Source organism: Oncorhynchus gorbuscha, linkage group LG17, assembly GCF_021184085.1.
Source record: "Oncorhynchus gorbuscha isolate QuinsamMale2020 ecotype Even-year linkage group LG17, OgorEven_v1.0, whole genome shotgun sequence".
In the NCBI taxonomy this organism is placed as follows: Eukaryota; Metazoa; Chordata; class Actinopteri; order Salmoniformes; family Salmonidae; genus Oncorhynchus; species Oncorhynchus gorbuscha.
The window spans coordinates 48,576,846-48,589,031 of record NC_060189.1 but is presented as its reverse complement, the minus strand read 5'-3'; positions in this window follow the sequence as shown (position 1 = coordinate 48,589,031).

Below are 12,186 nucleotides of genomic sequence, written 5' to 3'. Positions count from 1 at the left end.
GTCTCGAGGCTTAAAAATCCTTCTTTAACCGGTCTCCTCCCTCCATCTACACTAATTGAAGTGGATTTAGTGACATCAATATGGGATCATAGCTTTCACCTGGTCAGTCTCATGGAATGCACAGGTGTTCTTTGTGTTTTGTATACTCAGTGTATTTTGGCGCCTTTGCACTTCCATGGAGCAGAATGTAATGTTCTCTTTACTAAACTGATTGAATGGATATTTTAAACCAGTCGGCACCTGCAACTTACCACAGGTGAGAAATGACAAACAAGAATCACTTACCTTCACCCAAATTCATTTTAATTTAGAATAGTTTAGTCCAGGACATGTTTTACTTTGAAGTGCAGATCTTTTTTATTTTTTAGGTGCAGTTTTAAATCAAACAAATACAGAGTTGAACAAAGTTTTTCAATTTCAACTTATTTTAAAAGAATTTGTGAATTGTGCAAAAGGTGCCAATATTTGACCTCATCTGTAATCTAGTAGGGGGTCTGTCAGTTAATTAAAACACAAATGTAACATGGATTACCAAAAACCTACAGTGGGGCAAAAAAGTATTTCGTCAGCCACCAATTGTACAAGTTCTCCCACTTAAAAAGATGAGAGAGGCCTGTAATTTTCATCATAGGTACACTTCAACTATGACAGACAAAATGAGGGGGGGAAAAATCCAGAAAATCACATTGTAGGATTTTTGAATGAATTTATCTGCAAATTATGGTGGAAAATATCACCAGTTTAACCCCTTCCTCCCTCTTTCATTAGAGTGCTGTGAGGTCAAGTTTCTCTCTCACTTTTCTCCTCTGGGGATTTCCCCTGTTCCCTCTTCTTCACCACCCTCCTTCCATCAGTCCTCTCCTTTCATGTTATCTTGGCCTCCTCATCCTCTAGGTTCTTGGCTCTCGTTGAGGTCAAATACCTTCTAAACTGGAGTAGTCATCTGAGGAATCTCCATCATCCTCCTCCCTCTGTCCCCCTCTCACTCCAACAGCAGCCTCTCCACTCTTCCCATCGTCCCCCACCACCACTCTCTTTCCGGGCCAGAGGCGGAACCCCAGCCCTCATGTGCTCTGACCCCAATAACAGTCAGAGCTGACCTGGCCTGAGTGGCGAGTGTTCCACTTGTAGAAGAACAGTACGATAATCAATAGGAGAAGAATAATGAGGACCACGACCACGATGGAACCCATATTTAACTGAACAGATGTGGGTTGAGTACGGGATGGAGAAGTTGATGTGGTGTGGAGGGTCTTGGGAAGAGATATGGATTGTCTGTGTAGGGGGTGGGAGTGATGTGTTCTTTTCAGTCTGCTGCGTTTAGCTACCTGATGTTGCAGATGTCTATCTGTGGATGTACCATTCGGAGAGTCTGTTGTCATGACAGTATGATGACCATGCATTCCTCTGTCATGCTTCTGGTGCGGATTGTTCAGTGGAGTTCCTGGTTTCATTCAAATGTCCATCTCTCACGCTCGTCTTTTCAGTTTGTGTGTCACTGTAGGAAGTTCCATCAGAGGCAGGCATGGCTTCATGGACAAAGATCAGGACGTCCAAACAGAGCGTGCTCAGAGCCAGGGTGATATTGGCCTTCATTGTGACTGAGAGAAATGGCGGATTAGGTGATGTCAGCCTAACATGATGGGTGATAGGAAGAAATTGAACACATGCCTAAATTACTCATGAGGTGGAGAATGAGAACAAGAAACGGAACACTAAAATAGGTTAGAACTTATTTGCTACTTTAAGTGTACAATAAAAGGGACTTACAATAAAACGGATATTATGTTCTGATTTATTTCATGCATCGGGAAAACAAAGGTGTGCTAGCACACACGCACGCACCGACACACACAGGAAATGGCGGTGTGCCTCAGAAGCTGCTGTGACTCACCTGTAAACAATTGTTGGAAAAATGACTTGTGTCATACAAAGTAAATGTCCTAACCTACTTGCCACAACTACAATTTGTTAACAAGAAATTTGTGGAGTGGTTGAAAAACTAGTTTTAATAACTAACCTAAGTGTATGTAAACTTTGCAACAATTGTTTACAGTTTATTTAATTTATAATTCACTGTATTACAATTCCAGTGGGTCAGAAGTTTACATACACTAAGTTGACTGTGCATTGAACACTTGCACTATATACTTTTAATGAAATCTCAACTGCAAGATACTGTAATTGTAATATAATTTGCTTGTGCTATTGGATGAAGCACAGTGATAACACACTTAGTTTTATAAATACAAAAAATATATATTTTTAACTTTGTTGTGCTTTTAAATGGTTGAAACCACAGAGATAACATATTTTAATGACAACTTTACCAAAAAATCAGACATTGTTTTTCAATTTGAATTTGGTTGTACTTTTAGCTCAGGGGTGGGGAACCTTTTTGCCATCAAGGGCCATTTGGATATTTATAAATTCATTCAGGGGCCATATTATTAAAATTAGCTATTTTCTGCTTTATTCATGTTTTAATGTGACTTTAAATCACTGGCATTGGTTTTATAGTTTAAATATGACTTATGATGTTTCTTGTGTCTGAGTATTTAGAAATGCGCTAGTCTTATTTAAATAAATATTAGTATTGTAAATAATGTTATATTATGATTACTTGTTCAAACTCACCTCTAATGCCATTGCTGAAACTGCTTATCTTTTGACGAGGCGTTTGATGTCAGCTTGCAGTGAAGATGACGCTACCAGCAGCTGGTTTTCCAGGTTTCTTTTCATTTTGACATTATGGATTATTTTGTGTAGATCAAATACAAAAAAAAATCTAATTCCATTTCAATCCCACTTTGTAACAGAACAAAATGTGAAAAAGTCCAAGGGGTGTGAATATGATAGGCACTGTTTAATGCTTTGTGTCACACAAATGACTAAGGTATGGGCATTGGTCCCCACATGAAACACTGTTTATATGTACACTACTGTTAGAAAGTTTAGGGTCACTTAGAAATGTCTTAATTTTCGATAGAAAAGCACATTCTTTGTCCATTTAAAATAACATCACATTGATCAGAAATACAGTGTAGACATTGTTTGTTGTAAATGACTATTGTACCTGGAAACGGCAGATTTTTAAATGGAATATCTTCATAAGCGTACAGAGGCCCATTATCAGCAACCATCACTCCTGTCTTCCAATGGCACGTTGTGTTAGCTAATCCAAGTTTATCATTTTAAAAGGCTAATTGATCATTAGAAAACTCTTTTGCAATTATGTTAGCACAGCTGAAAACTGTTGTTCTGATTAAAGAAGCAATACAACTGGCCTTCTTTAGACGAGTTGAGCATCTGGAGCATCAGCATTTGTGGGTTTGATTACAGGCTCAAAATGTCCAGAAAAAAATAACGTTGTTCTGAAACTCAACAGTTTATTCTTGTTCTGAGAAATGAAGGCAATTCAATGAGAGATATTGCCAAGAAACTGAAGATCTCGTACAACGCTGTGTACTACTCCCTTCACAGAACAGCTCAAACTGTCTCTAACCAGAATAGAAAGAGGAGTGCGAAGCCCCGGTGCATAACTGAGCAAGAGGACAAGTACATTTGAGTGTCTAGTTTGAGAAACAGATGCCTCACAAGTCCTCAACTGGCAGCGTCATTAAATAGTACCCGCAAAACACCAGTCTCAATGTCAACAGTGAAGAGGCGACTCTGGGATGCTGGTCTTCTAGATAAGAGTTCCTCTGTCCAGTGTCTGTGTTCTTTTGCCCAGTCTGAGATATGGCTTTTTCTTTGCAACTCTGCCTAGAAGGCCAGCATCCTTTCAACAACAGGGACATTTCTAAGTGACCCCAAACTTTTGAACGGTAGTGTGTATATACACTGCTCAAAAAAATAAAGGGAACACTTAAACAACACAATGTAACTCCAAGTCAATCACACTTCTGTGAATCAAACTGTCCACTTAGAAAGCAACACTGATTGACAATATATTTCACATGCTGTTGTGCAAATGGAATAGACAACAGGTGGAAATTATAGGCAATTAGCAAGACACCCCCAATAAAGGAGTGCTTCTGCAGGTGGTGACCACAGACCACTTCTCAGTTCCTATGCTTCCTGGCTGATGTTTTGGTCACTTTTGAATGCTGGTGGTGCTTTCACTCTCGTGGTAGCATGAGACGGAGTCTACAACCGACAGAAGTGGCTCAGGTAGTGCAGCTCATCCAGGATGGCACATCAATGCGAGCTGTGGCAAGAAGGTTTGCTGTGTCTGTCAGTGTAGTGTCCAGAGCATGGAGGCGCTACCAGGAGACAGGACAGTACATCAGGAGACGTGGAGGAGGCCATAGGAGGGCAACAACCCAGCAGCAGGACCGCTACCTCCGCCTTTGTGCAAGGAGGAGCAGGAGGAGCACTGCCCGAGCCCTGCAAAATGACCTCCAACAGGTCACAAATGTGCATGTGTCTGCTCAAATGGTCAGAAACAGACTCCATGAGGGTGGTATGAGGGCCCGACGTCCACAGGTGGGGGTTGTGCTTACAGCCCAACACCGTGCAGGACGTTTGGCATTTTCCAGAGAACACCAAGATTGGCAAATTCTCCACTGGCACCCTGTGCTCTTCACAGATGAAAGCAGGTTCATACTGAGCACATGTGACAGAGTCTGGAGACGCCGTGGAGAACATTCTGCTGCCTGCAACATCCTCCAGCATGACCGGTTTGGCGGTGGGTCAGTCATGGTGTGGCATGGCATTTCTTTGGGGGCCCGCACAGCCCTCCATGTGCTCGCCAGAGGTAGCCTGGCTGCCATTAGGTACCGAGATGAGATCCTTAGACCCCTTGTGAGACCATATGCTGGTGCAGTTGGCCATGGGTTCCTCCTAATGCAAGACAATGCTAGACCTCATGTGGCTGGAGTGTGTCAGCAGTTCCTGCAAGAGGAAGGCATTGATGCTATGGACTGGCCCGCCCATTCCCCAGACCTGAATCCAATTGAGCACATCTGGGACATCATGTCTCGCTCCATCCACCAACGCCACGTTGCACCACAGACTGTCCAGGAGTTGGCGGATGCTTTAGTCCAGGTCTGGGAGGAGATCCCTCAGGAGACCATCCGCCACCTCATCAGGAGCATGCCCAGGCGTTGTAGGGAGGTCATACAGGCACATGGAGGCCACACACACTACTGAGCCTCATTTTGACTTGTTTTAAGGACATTACATCAAAGTTGGATCAGCCTGTAGTGTGGTTTTCCACTTTAATTTTGAGTGTGACTCCAAATCCAGACCTCCATGGGTTGATAAATTTGATTTCCATTGATAATTTTTGTGTGATTTTGTTGTTAGCGCATTCAAGTATGGAAAGAAAAAAGTATTTAATAAGAAGAATAGTTCCTGTTTCTCTGTCCTGCTGCAGTCTGTCTCGGAATCTTCCTTTGAATTCTGTGATGATCTCACCTCTGATGAAATGATTCTCAACTATTGAGGTGTTTGGAATGACTGACGAGTTTTTATTTAGTTTAAGTTTTATAAAAAACATTTCTTTTTTTGTATATTATTTAGTTTTAGTGTTAGGGACAGAAAGACATGTATTTATGTGATAATTTTTGTGTTTTCGGGGATGTCACTTCTTGCCTTTGTGGGGCTGTAAATGCATAAGGATATGGGGCAGATCACAGGTTAGGTTAAGTTTAAAGGTATACTCAGTCAGATGAAGTACACACACAAAGTACACTATATTAGTGGGTTAATTTCAACAACAGCCAGGGACCGGTTTCCCAAAAGCAAACTTCAGTTCATTGTTCGTAAACTTTAGTCTGCAGCATTGTTAAATCTCCAAGCTGTTTAACAAAACCATGTCTCCAACGTAGTTCCCCATATCACACACCCACAAACTGTAAATATACTGTGTGTACATGTTCCTGGAGCAGTTTTTCACCTGTATGTATTTGTATGATTAAAGTTCGTCAAAATATGATATTCTAATTCTAAAGGGAATAAGTTCCAAGATGCTGTCTCTATCCAAGGCTTTTATGTCCATCCGTTGCCTCCATATTTGAGTTACCTTTCATTTATGAGTATGGCGAAGACGGTATGTAGAAAGTTGAGCTCCGCTCCGTTGTTTTGTGACATTACGTCACAATCCTCATTACATTTACATTTAAGTCATTTAGCAGACGTCCCCCTCCTCCTCCTGTTGCTCTGCAGACGCCTCTTATAGAGCGACTTACAATACAAGTCTAACTGTATAAAGGGCCTTCTAAATGCATATGGATCGAACTGTGTGAAAATCAGACTCCAATATTTTTACATCTCAGTATCTTAACGTATTTTGTACCATACTGCTGGCTACCTACTTGGCGCTAAATGTTCTGAATGTTTACTTTGATAGCTAATGAGGCGTGAAATGACGAACGTTACCATGAGCAGTCAAAACAAAGCGGTGACTATTACATTTTCATGTACAGGATCTGGATGCATGTACATTTATAATAGATTCTAACTTGAACACCTACACCGTGGGCTTCATTGCCGGCTATGTTTTAGTGTATTTACTGTGTTGAAAAACTATTTTCATCACGCTATCGCTGAACCAGTGGAGTACGGCTCATAATGAATGGAACGGAGTCAATGGAATGGTATCGATCAAACACATGGAAACCATTCCACAAATTCCGCTCCAGCCATTACCACGAGCCCGTCTTCCCCAATTCCTCCTTGAATTCGTAGTAGGCCCTGCCTCTGGTTCTCTCACCCTGAGCAGAAACCCCACGTGCCACCAACGTCTTGTGCTCTGAATTTACCTGGTTGTTGTACTCCTATCTTGAGCCTTTTTGTCTCCTGGTCTGGTACTGAACAAATTGAAAATTGTTCTGGTGATGTGTGACTCTGTTCTGTGTAGCTGATCCTGTGTATGTTAAACTATAAGATCACATTGTGTGATGTATTAAATGTGTTTTTTGGCCTGGTGCCCTTGTTGTGTTTAGTTATGATTCTGCTTCCTGGTGAAGACGGAGCTGGAGGAATGTCAATTCATACATAGTCTGATTCTAACTTGTTGACGCTACACTTTGTGCGTTTTTTGCCAGACAATAAAAGTGCTGGGGAACTCTTCCAGAACTTGATGATCCTGTGTGTGCGGTGTCAGACCTGAAAAACAAAACACCAACTCCACACTGTTCAGTCTCTTGATTTACCAGCCAGGTTAGTTTGCTAAAACTAATACAGCTTTTGAACTTGGCTGTAGTTAAATGAGACTTGCTTCAGGCTGTGCAAGATGGTAAGCCGAACACGAGTGCCATGGTCCTGATGTATAATAGCTCGCTTATCAAGACTGCTTTTTGCACTGAGACTGCAGTTTCATTTTCCACTGAAATGGCGTTGCTTTTATCAAGTAAAAACGTTACTTTCTCATGAGCGTCCAAATGATTGTTCCACGTAAAAAATATAAAAACTTTAGCAAAAGAAAGCAACTGCTGAAACACCCAGAGACAAGTAGCTTCTATATCAGTGGGGTAATTTCAACAACAGCCAGGGACCGGTTTCCTCAGTTCATTCTCCCAAGTGGTCATTGTTAAATCTCCAAGCTGTTTCCCCCTTACCCATATGTCACACCCACAAACTGTTGAATTCCATGCTGTCACAGTTTTCACCAGTATTTTTGAAGTTCTCAACATCCTTATTCATTAAAGGGAATAAGTTCGCTGTCTCTCCAGGTTCCCTTGCCTCCATATTTGAGTTACCATCAATGAGTTGATGCCTTGAGTTAAGCTCCTTTTTTGTGACATTACGTCTCATCCTCATCACAGTTACATTTGTCATTTAGCAGACTTTCCAACCTCCTAACGTCTAAACCTTTAAATGCATATTCCTCTGTGAAAATCCTCCTTTTTCCATCTCAGTATCTAACGTATTTTGACCTCACCCTCTCACCTTCCCCCTAAATGTTCTGAATGGCAGGCTAATAGGCGTGAAATGACGAACGTTTACCTCAGTCTTTACTAGATGCTGTTCTTCCACTATCCTCATTGCAACTCCCCTCCAAGTCAACACCGTGGGCTTACGATCACTACCTTGTATCCTTTTCCCTCTTGCTCTCATCCAACACCTCCCACACTGCCCTAATGAATGGAACGGAGTCAATGGTATCGATCAAACACGAAACCATTCCACGTCCCAACCATTACCACGAGCGTCTTCCCCAATTAAGGTGCCACCAACGTCTTGTGCTCTGAATCTCCTGGTTCTTCCATCCTATCATCTTTCCCTACTGAACAAATTGAAAATGGTTCTGGTGAACCTATCTGATGTGATGTCTGCACATTGTGTTATCATACCCTATCTCCTCCCTCTCTGCATGATTTGACGGAGCTGGAGGAATGTCCATAATAGTCCTCCAGGCCGGCTACACTTTGTGCCTGCCAGACCCTCCCAGAACTTGATGATCCTGTGTGGCGTGTCAGATGACACCAATCCACACTGTTCAGTCTCACAGATTTACAGCCAGGTTAGGGCAAAACTAATACAGAGCGGAATGGAGTTAAAAGACTTGCTACAGGCTGTGCAAGATGGTGCGGACCTGGCATCTTTTCACTGCTCCTGCCTCTCTACATTTTGCTCCTCTGTCTCTGCATCTTGAGTCACAAGGAGCAACTTTCCAGACTGAAACACCCTGTAAATGTATCAAGGCATATTCTGCCTCTAACCCATTAGGAAGCTGTTTGCCACGTTCTCTCTCCCTCCTGAATTTCCCCCTCCTGAACGGACCATCTTCTGCAGATGAGCTCTACAGTTGTCAAGGTACCATTTTCAGCAAGCAGTGTGGTGCCAGGAGACATCCTCTCCTCGTTTGCCAAGTCAAATGGTCATGCACCGCTGAAAATTCTGCTGACACTGCCCTTCCCTGTGCTAGAGCTGACCTCTTGGTCTCCACATCACCAAAAAACTCTGGTCGATCATCAAGATGAACCAATCTCAAATCCACATACACCCAAACGAGGGCACTTGTGTTCTAGTTCCACAATGCAGTGGCCTGCAATTCCAAAACTCTGTCTTATACACACTGAGGGAATAGTACATAAGGATATATGAATGAGTGATGCTACAGAGCAGCATACAGCCCAGTCAAAACTGTAGACAAAGCAAAGTGGCATAGTTAAAGTGGCTAGTGCCATAAGGATGCAGTCGATGATGGTGGAACAAAGATGAATAATGTAGGGTACGCCAGGACATTGTTTAAAGCTAGTGATATTTACATCATTTCCATCAATTCCCATTATTAAAGAGGCTGGAGTTGGGTCAGTGTCAAACCCCAGCCCTCTTTAGTGGTGGCTGAACAGTCTGATGGCCTTGAGGATAAGTTTTTCAATCCTCGGTCCCAGCTTTGATGCACCTGTACTGACCCCCTTCTGGATTTAGATGCACTATTGTAAAGTGACTGTTCCACTGGATGTCATAAGGTGAATGCACCAATTTGTAAGTCGCTCTGGATAAGAGCGTCTGCTAAATGACTTAAATGTAAATGATGTATGTAAATGCATTCATGTGCTCCTCGTAGTGGTGCGGAAAGTCCAATACATCTTGAGTCACAAGGACTCAGCGAATTTGTCAGCCTCCTGAGGTTTGCTGCAGATGCTGAAACATTCCCTGTATGCTGAGGTACTGTTCCATCGATGTGGATAGGGGGGTGTTCCCTCTGCTGAGAAGCAATCATCTCCTTAGTTTTGTTGACGTTGAGTGTGAGGTTATTTTCCTGACACCACACCGAGGGCCCTCATCTCCATGTAGGCCGTCTCATCGTTGTTGGTAATCAAGCCTACCACTGTTGTGTCGTCCGCAAACTTGATGATTGAGTTGGAGGCATGCGTGGAGAACGTGGGTGAATAGGGAGTACAGGAGAGGGCTCAGAACGCACCCTTGTGGGGCCCAACAATACCTACAGTTCCTTGCAAACGTATTCACCCCCTTGGCATTTTTCCTATTTTGTTTTCTTACAACCTGGAATTAAATGGATATTTGGGGGGTCTGTATCATTTGATTTACACAACATTCCTACTACTTTGATGATGCTAAATATTTTTTAAGAACGGAAAACTATTCACCTCCCCAGTCAATACTTTGTAGAGCCACCTTTTGCAGCAATTACAGCTGCAAGTCTCTTGGGTTATGTCTCTATAAGCTTGGCACATCTTGCCATTGGGATTTTTTCCCATTCTTCAAGGCAAAACCTCTCAATCTCCTTCAAGTAGGATGGGTTCCGCTGGTTTTAAATTTAAAATGTAAATAGTTTCCCTTAAACCACTCAAATGTTGCTGTAGCAGTATGCTTAGGGTTATTGTCCAGCTGGAAGGTGAACCTCGGTCTCAGTCTCAAATCTCTGGAAGACTGAAACAGGTTTCCCTCAAGAATTTCCCTATATTTAGCACAATCCATTATTCCTTCAATTCTGACCAGTTTCCCAGTCCCTGCCGATGGAAAAACATCCCCACAGTATGATGCTGCCACCACCATGCTTCACTGTGGGGATGGTATTCTCGGGGTGATGAGAGGTGTTGGGTTTGCGCCAGACATAGTGCTTTTCTTGATGGCCAAAAAGCTGAATTTTAGTCATCTGACCAGAGTACCTTCTTCCATATGTTTGGGGAGTCTCCCACACGCCTTTTGGCAAACACCAAACGTGTTTGCTTATTTTCTTCTTTAAGCAATGGCTTTTTTCTGGCCACTCTTCGGTAAAGCACAGCTCTGTGGAGTGTATGGTTTAAAGGAGTCCTATGGACAGATACTCCAATCTCCGCTTTGGAGCTTTGCAGCTTTGCAGCTCCTTCAGGGTTATCTTTGGTCTCTTTGTTGCCTCTCTGATTATTTCCCTCCTTGCCTGGTCCGTGAGTTCTGGTGGGCGGCTCTCTCTTGGCAGGTTTGGTATGGTGCCATATTCTTTCTATTTTTTTATAATGGATTTAATGGTGCTCTGTGGGATGTTCAAAGTTTATTTTTATTTTTTTATAACCCAACCCTGATCTGTACTTCTCCACAACTTTATCCCTGACCTGTTTGGAGAGCTCTTCATGGTGCCGCTTGCTTGGTGGTGCCCCTTGCTTAGTGGTGTTACAGACTCTCGGGCCTTTCAGAACAGGTGTATATATACTGAGATCATGTGACAGATCATGTGACACTAAGATTGCACACAGGTGGACTTTATTTAATGAATTATGTGACTTCTGAAGGTAATTGGTTGCACCAGATCTTATTTAGGGTCTTCATTGCAACGTGGGTGAATACATACATGTTTTTTATTGTTAAGAATTTGTTTTAACAAGTATTTTTTTCATTTCACTTCACCAATTTGGACTATTGTATGTATGTCCATTACATGAAATCTAAATAAAAAATCCATTTAAATTACAGGTTGTAATGCAACAAAATAGGAAAACGACAAGGGGATGAATACTTTTGCAATTCACTGTATTCCCCCTCGGGAGAATGAAAAGATTTGGCATGGGTCCTTAGATCCACAAAAATGTATACAGCTGCACCATTGTTATTGTTATTTTGTTGCTCTTGTATTAATTATTTTAAACTTGAGTTTATTTTGTCAATATTTTCTGAACTTTTTTCTGAACCAACTCTTGTTGGTTAAGGGCTTGTAAGTTAGCGTTTCACAGTAAGGCATACCTGTTGTATTCCGTGCATTTGACAAATACAATTTCTCTCAGCCAATCATCAGTCATTTGTGTGAGTGCCATGCTTGTTGAATGACATTCCCTATAAGCGTTCTGAAAGTCTAAAGTTTTACTTATGGTTGGTAACAGGTTGATTGGTCGGCTCTGAGCCTTGTAAAGGGGGCTTTACTATTATTGGGTTGTGGAAAGACCTTTTCTTCCTTCCAGGCCTGAGGGCACACGCTCTCTAGTAGACTTAGGTTTGAAGAAATGACAAAAAGGAGTGGCAATATCGTCCGCTATTATCCTCAGTAATTTTGATAGGCAACCATGTTTTCTTTTCTCACTTCTCCCACACTCACTTTACGGATTTCAAAATTACAACACTTGTCTTTCATAATTTGATCAGTTATACTTGGATGTGTGGGTGTCAGGGTTTGTTGCTGGCATTTCATGGCAAAGTTTGCTAATCTTGCCAGTGAACAAAATCATTTCAGTAATTGGGTTTTTTGAAGAATGGAATGAATTCAATGAATTATGGAGCTGAGTTTCCCTTTTTGCACAA